A 6618-nucleotide genomic window follows, 5' to 3' on the forward strand; every position below is an offset into this window, starting at 1 on the left:
TAATTGAAAGTTATAGGAGCATTTGTGCCTGCTTTACTTAACCCCATAGAGCCATTGATTATGATTCAATATTAAACTTTTCACAACCAGAAAATATAAACATGTATTCTTATCATTTCCAGCAAAGATAGTCTCTTATACTTTCAAGTTAATTAGTACAAAATGTGTATCTATTATTTGGATGTCAGTTAAGAAATTAAAAATAGATTAAGTCTAATGAATATATTGGTCAAGAAATGTAAGATCCTGCCTCACTTCAGTGTGCTCTGGTTACTGAAATATTGAGGTATAATTAGTGATGAGGTAGTCAGTGCTCAGGGAACCAGAAAATAAAGCTTCTTGATTTGTTCTATCCAACAGACCTTGATATAAACTGAGATGCCGGAACAACATTGTAACTGATAAAACCAAAAATGTCTCCACAGAAATAGTGTTTCACTTCCAAGCAAGGTGAGAGTCTGCATTTCTTTGCCTTGGTAACTTTTATGGGACTGAAATAAATAACTGTATAAAGATGAGTCTTTTTCAATTTTACTTTGATTAAATACATAAGCTTTGTTTGTAAAAATAAACAGTACTCTAAGACGTATAACTAAGAATAGCAATTTTTGTCTCATCACCTCCACACCTCTGATTTCTACTCCCCAAGGACAAATTGATATCACACATTCCACTGTTTCTTATGACATATTTCTCCATATTTCTAAACAGTGGTACCAGTGGTACCAGTGATACACGTTTTACGTTTATAGATTTTTTTCCCTTTCAGAGAACAATTAGCTGCCTACTAAGAAAGATAAGAATGTAACAGTCCTATTCAACATCCTCTTTGTCAGTTTCTTTGCCACATACTTAGCTCAGTACTCTCAGATCTCAATTTTTGGCTCAATAGGGGTTACCTTTATGACTATAAATAGCATTGAGAACAGATCTCAGTTACCTATGATGATTATGTTTACTGATTTTGACAGGGTCTTGCTTTTCTTAGCATCAATAATTATTTTATTTTTGTGTCTTCTCTTTCACCTATCACTGATTGATTAACCCAGACTTTCTGAGAGAACTATGAAACTCTTCTCAACGTATTTAAATAATTGTATCAGGTAAACTGTCAAATACAAGAAGAAGTTCCTTTTCAAAGGGTTTGGTTTGTTTGGTTCCTTTGTTTTTTGTTCCCCACTTTCAAGGCCAGACTTCCTTGTTCTTTGTGCCTCCCTGCCCTGGTTTCAGTAAATAACTTTCCCATGGGTTGGAATCCACGGAGCCTACATCTGCTACTCAGTCTGTAAATTAACCCTCCTACCACAATTGTTCTTTCCACCAAAAAAACTACCTTTCCCAATAGTGTAACTCACAACCCTGCACCCTTCTAGTTAGCCAACCAAGTTCAGCTTAGATTGTGCAGCTCAATTCAGCCAGTGGAGGCAGGGCACCGTAGCAGGGACAAACTGCAGTAGTAATAAAAACCCCTTTCCTCCATTGTTGTGTGTGTTCTTGTAGCGACCAGCCCTGTGAGCAGCACACTTCTGCAGAAGTAAATTTGCCTTGCTGAGAAATTCATTGCTTGAGTGTTCATTTTCTTTGAGACTCTGAGTTTTTATTCCCAACATAAACTATCTATTCCATTTTATTCTTGGATTAATTCTTTCTGAAACACACCATCCTAACCTTCCAATTTAAATGTATTGTGTTCTAGACCTGCTACACAGATATTGTCATGGGACTTCTTTTGATTGTATTTCTAGGAAGTCTCATTGCATTTTCCCTATGTTAATTACTTGCTTCCCAATTCCAGTATTAATTTTTTTCCCTTTCATGTTTAAACTTTATAATTTTTATTAAGTATACTATCCAATGGCTTCATGAGAAACAATGAATGATGGTAAACAATTTTAGAACTCGCTTAAATGGTCTTGCTTATGGTTTCAAAATTAATAGATATTTTGGTGGGACATGACATTCTAAGTTCAAATTTATTTCCTTTTTAGCCCAATTTATTACTTAGCTGCAGATATTTTGCTATTAGCTTTGTGAAGTTACTATTGCTTGTTCTTAATATCCATTTGCATCATTTTCCCAGTTTTTTCCTTTGTAGTCTCTGTGTGCTTATAAAGAAGACACCAACTATGTAACATTATCAGATTTGGTTGCTGTAGAAGAACTCTGAATAGCAATACCTTAAATCAAATAGGCATATTTTTCTCTTAGATGACTAGGTGATTTTTTATTGGCAGTTGGGAATTGACATGGTAGCTCCACAGTATTAGGGATCCTTTTTAACCTGTCTTATTTCTCTGCCGTTTTCAACATGTCACTTCCATTTTATTATTTGTAATAGCAGATCCAGTCGCTTTTGTGTGTATGCTAATCAGCAGGAAGTGGAGAAAGGGAAATGGAAGATTCCTTCCTGTTAGAAGCTGTGCCAACATATAAATTTCTTCATATCTCCTATGTCAAAATATAATCATATGGCTCTTTTTTCATCTAATTACACATTTTGCATAAGATCACATTTTTTTCAAAAATATTTTTTTTCTTTTTTATGTTGTCTAGTTTACTTGATTTTTTTTTAACTTTTTTTGTGACTTCTTTTTTGCTGTTTCTTTGGACACATATTTGATTATCTTTGACTAACTACATATAATTAGAAGTGAAGCACTAAAGGAATAATTGGAGAAAATTTATGGATGAGTTTCACTTTTTGATTAAAGAGTTTTGCTATTAGTGTGAGAGCCTGTTATTCCATTGAAGATGTCCTGAAGTGTCATTAGCTGTAGGTTTACCATTGGTCTCTCTACTGCCCAAAATGAATCCCGGAAAATAAGTTGAGGAAGAAAGCAGAGAGTGTCACTATTCATTATGTAGATCTGCATTAATTCCTAGGTTCACATCTGTCCTTTGCTGCGTTTAGTTCTTAGAGTCCAGAGCTTGCTGATTTAGAGAGTAAACTTTGTCTGTGTGGTTGCAGTAGGATAGATACATTTGCCTGGCAATGAAGGCTTGGTAAAGAAATCTGGTTACCTCCATCATACTGTTTTCAGCCTCATTCTCCATATTTTAGCCTTCAGAAAAAAACTGATACTCCCAAAGCCCTAAGCATTCTGGTTTTCAGGGGGGTAAATTAGCTAGTTTATTATTGGCTCCATGACCTTGAGGATTATCTTTCTCTCTCTACTCTGTCAGTTGCCGATCATTCTCCACTCCCCATTTCTCAAAAATGTGTTGACATTTCTTATCAGTACCTGTAACTTTTCCATCCATTCTGTCCTTGTTGAAATATAGTTTAAATTTTTTATTTATATTTTTTACTGTTATATTAATGGGAGTTGAGGAGGAAACAGATAAAAATATGTGATCAATCCTGCATGTAAAAGTGGAAGTTCCCTAAGTTTAGTAGTAAAAAATAACTTCCTCTGTCAATAAAAGGGAAAGAAATAGACATGGGTGGTTCCCAAAAAGGATCCATATCCCAATCATTGTCTGCTTTCCAGGAAGTGGGCACATGGTCAAGATAACATCTCTATGTGGTCCTTCCAGAGACTGGATCATAGGTACCTGAACTCTCAGCCTCAGGAAGAATTCTTCAAACCAAACAAAGCAGAAAGGCAAAGGACTTCATCAGTGAGGAAATTAGTAGTGACAATGATGGTCAAATAAAACAAGCCATTCTCCAATTTATAGGCCACCCAGGGAGAAGTGAGGTTCTTGTAAGGCACAGTCATGCTCTGTGCCTCCCTTAGAGCTTTTGAAAAATATGCCATCTAGACATATAGATGTTTGATTAAGTGCTATTTATTGTCATTATTGCCAAAGGCCTCACTTCTAATTACATCATGGTATTAATGATACTTCTTTTTGTTTTTTTTTTATTTTGTAGTTACCAATATTTTCCTATTATGGTTTTACTTTCCATTTTTTAGAAATATAGTTATCTGAAAATGCTAATTATTCAATAGGGTGACAGTAAATTCTAAGAAATTTCTCAATTTGTTTAAAATACTTTAACTAAATTGCTTTTTTTTAAAAAAAATCACCTCTATTTAAAATTATACAATTTTATGATACAGCCATAATCTTTGGGGGAAAAAAACATTAAATTGAAGGTACTGCCCTGGGTGTGGCTGATTATATTACACTGCACTTTGTTTTATTTTTACTATATACGATAGACATTCACAGAGGTATTTAAAAAGGTGTGTAGGCAATAGAAATAACAATTCTTGGAGAAATCTAGTACTTCTTTTAGGACATAGTACCAAACGTGCTATTTATAGATTGTCTTAACATATTTCATAGATTAATAATCAACTCCAATGCTAAAGTGTATACTTTATATTAAATAGCCTGTTTTTGTTTATTCAGTTGATTTTCTGAGTCTTTTGCCAATCAGTTAAAAATAAATGGAACATGTATTTATTGGGCTAAAAACACAATTAAAAAATTAGAGATTTGTATAGATTCAGCTGTTGAGATGATAGACAATGTGCAACATATTGAAAGTGAAAATATTAATTCCTCTAAATTTGACAGTTTAAATCCTAAACTCAAAGAAATTTCTCAGTTAATCAAGAATGCCAAACATGTATCTAGTTATTTTTGGAGTGTTGTAATTTCAAATATTTGATCACCTTTTCAGACCATTTTGTTTTGGAACATACACTCAGAATGCAATTAAGACATACTTTGAGGAACTGCAAGATACATACCAAGAGAAATGTTAACACACTCAGAAAATGCCAGAGCTACTTCCTCTTGTATTGTTAAACAAGCAAGGGCTTACTTTGTTTAAAAAAAAGAAAAAAAAATCTATGTTGGCTTTTGTGAATCCTCAGCACATGTGGTTTGCTAATTTGTAAAACTTTGTAGATGGAATTTCTAATTTACTTGCTTTTATTCCTGGCATTCTTTAGCTCTTCCTCTCCTCTGGATCTCCTCAAAACAAAATCATATGCATCCCTCTCATCCTTGACCTTCTCAGTTTCTGCCTGGTTTCCTTCGCATCTCTTTTAAGTTTCTTGAAAGAGCAATATTCTGCGCAATCCCAATTCATACTTCAGTCTACTGCCTTTCCTTTTTTAACTCTATTGTTTCTCTGTAGCTTCCTTCTAAACCTGTTTGTTCAAAACAAATTAGCATTTATTAAGTTCCTATATTGATTGCCAATTGTTTGATCACATATATACTTGTTCTCCTTTCTTTCCTCCTTGCACCTCTATTTCTGTTGTCCTTGTCTCAATATCTATAGGATTCCTGCACCCCATGATGAGCAGAATTCCCAGATGGCCTCCCAGAGCTGTGACATTGTCAGAAGCATTCGAACCAGAGTGACCCCTTTCTTACTCATAGGATGAGATAGAGGATTGGCACAAGATGCAGGTAAAAAGACCCTGCTAATAAAACAGGATACAGGAAAGAAGCCCACCAAAACCCGCCAAAACCAAGATGGCTATAAAGTGACCTCTGTTTGTCCTCACTACTCGTTACATGCCAATTCTGATGCATTAGCCACCAGTGCCATGACAGTTTACAAATGCCATGGCAATGATCAAGTTATCCTATATAGTCTAAAAAGGGGTGAGATCCTTTAAGACTATATAGGATAACTTCCAAAATCTCCACCCACATCCTGTTAAATTCAAGAATAATCCACTCCTTGTTTAGCATGTAATTAAAAATAACTGTAAGTATACACAGTCAAGCAGCCCTTGCTGCTTCTCTGTCTATGGAGTAGACATTATTTTGTTTCTGCGCTTCTCTGATAAACTTGCTTTCACTTTACTCTATGGGCTTATCCTGAATTTATTTTCTCAAGATTCAAGAACCCTCTCATGCTGTCTGGGGTCTGGATCAGACTCCTTTTTGGTACCATGACCCTAAACCTGTGAATATGAGGAGGCATTGCTCTTAAAATTATGTCATGTTATGTGGCACAGTTAACCTTAAAATAAAGAGAATATCTGTCAGACTGAATCATATGAACCCTTTCAAAAGCAAATTTTTTACTCTGGCTTTAACACAGGGGAAGATTTGAAGCAAGCAGATGATGTGATGCACTATACCTGGCTTGAAGATGGAGAGGACTATTTAGTATAGAATGTAGGTGATTTACAGAATATGAGAGCAGCTCCCAGTTAATGGTGATTGAAGAAATGGGGACTCGCGTCCTACAACTTCAAAGAACTCAATTTCCTCAGAACCATGCTATTCTTCTGACAGATTGAACTGTGAGCTAATAAGCAAATATTGTTTTAAGTCACTCAGTCTGTGGCAATCCTTTACACAGCAATAGAAAAATAATATACATCCTTTATGATTAGTCATTCCTTTGGGCTATTGATATTTTTTATACATTTATTTCACAAATAATCTTATTATTCTCCCCCTGAATATTCATTACTATCAAAAGTTATTATCTCCAAACATTAAATGTTATATTTTATACAAATTTCCTATTATATGTCACCTTTAACTATCAAAGAGATAATTCATACACAACTATTCTCAAACTGCATATGTAAACTCACCATCTTCTACAACTGGTTCTTCTTATGTTTTATAACCGATCATTTTACAAATAGCCAAAGCTTTGTACACATATGTTAGTCCTGACATCTCTGC

This window comes from Callithrix jacchus, chromosome 3 (genome assembly GCF_049354715.1).
Source record: "Callithrix jacchus isolate 240 chromosome 3, calJac240_pri, whole genome shotgun sequence".
NCBI classification, from domain to species: Eukaryota; Metazoa; Chordata; class Mammalia; order Primates; family Cebidae; genus Callithrix; species Callithrix jacchus.